This window comes from Dipodomys spectabilis, unplaced genomic scaffold (genome assembly GCF_019054845.1).
Source record: "Dipodomys spectabilis isolate Male_0828 unplaced genomic scaffold, ASM1905484v1 ptg000529l, whole genome shotgun sequence".
Classification (NCBI taxonomy): Eukaryota; Metazoa; Chordata; class Mammalia; order Rodentia; family Heteromyidae; genus Dipodomys; species Dipodomys spectabilis.
In genome coordinates, this window is record NW_024871206.1 from 343,261 (window position 1) to 344,668 (window position 1,408).

The window sequence follows — 1,408 nt, forward strand, 5'->3', positions numbered from 1 at the left end:
TTTTTCAACATAGTGTCTTGTGCATCTCATTGTTACAATAGGTCAACCTGTATCCCTATTTGAGCATTTTTTCCCTTCCCCTCCCCAAATTAGAGAAGCATACATACAAGATGTAAGTGCACCAACTTCAAATACAGAGAAAACAGGGGTTATAGCATTGCGAGAAACATACAGAGAAACCAAAAAAAAAAAAAAAAATGACATCGCACATTATAAGTACGTTAGAAACAATAGCAAGAAACAAAAAACCACTAGTGTCCCTATCTTGGGGTTCAATTTCTTTAACATCATCTGATCTGGTTATATTCACATATCTTTTGAAATTTTCTGCTTATCCCAGACATAAATTCGTTATTGAAAATAAGGGAAATCATGAGACCTATGTTTCTTTGGACTTGGCTTACTTCACTCAATATTTTTTTTTTCCATTTCCTAACAAATTGGGAGATGTCATTCTTTCTGATGGAGGCATAGAATTCCATTGTGTATATTTACCACATTTTCTTGATCCATTCATCTAATGGGTGCATCTGGTTTGGTTCCATATCTTAGCTATCGTAAATAATGTTTCAATAACTATTGTTGTGTTGGTAGTTTTAGTATGGTCTTGTTTATGATCATTTGAATAAATCCCCAAAAGTGGGATTACTGTGTCATAGGGGAGGTTTATGTGGATTCTTCTGAGGAACCTCCATACTGCTTTCCAAAGTAGTTGAACAAGTTTACACTCCCACCAAGAAGGCAGTATGGTTCCTTTGTTGCCACATACCTTTCAGCAGCTGTTGTTGTAAAAATATGGAACGCTCGAAGAATTTACATGTCATCCTTGTGCAGGGTGCATGCTAATCTTCTCTGTATCATTCCAATGTTAGTGCATGTGATGCTAAATTGAGCACAGTACATTTATTATATAGAAAGTATAATTTTTATTGATTTTATTAAACTAGACAATTCAACAAAAAGTAAGTTCAAAAGAATAGTTGTGAAATTTTAGAATCATGTATTTCTTACATAAGCACACATTTAAGAATAAAATCAATATAAACATGCCAAAAACAAAATAATTCCAGATATTTGTAGTTCAAGAGATGTGTAAGAGGAAGAATTCAATTATTCTATACAAGGCACCTGTCAAAATGAACATTGCAGCAACTCTTAAGTTTTAATGTTTTAAATATGCTTAATTTTGGGATTTTGCTTATATATGCCAAAAATAGGACTGTTTGGCAGGTCTAAAACTTTTCTGTAAAGTATTTAAGATTTTTGGTAGCAGACATTAAGTACTAAGTATGTACATTTCAGAGTTTATGAAAACTTTATTAATGAGAATTTGCAAAGTCTTTGTGTAAAGAAGCAGAGTGAAGAGTTAAGATTTTAACTACACAGTTTCTGTTAAAACTTTAGGAAT

General features: G+C 32.4%; 1 non-coding gene across 1 annotated transcript; it reads right to left on the reverse strand.

Annotated features, from left to right (window-relative positions):
• Positions 1 to 789: 789 nt before the first annotated feature.
• LOC122099684 lies at positions 790 to 896 on the reverse strand. The gene has a single exon (XR_006145987.1). It is a non-coding gene; the product is annotated as a U6 spliceosomal RNA (small nuclear RNA).
• Between the last annotated feature and the right edge of the window lie 512 nt (positions 897 to 1,408).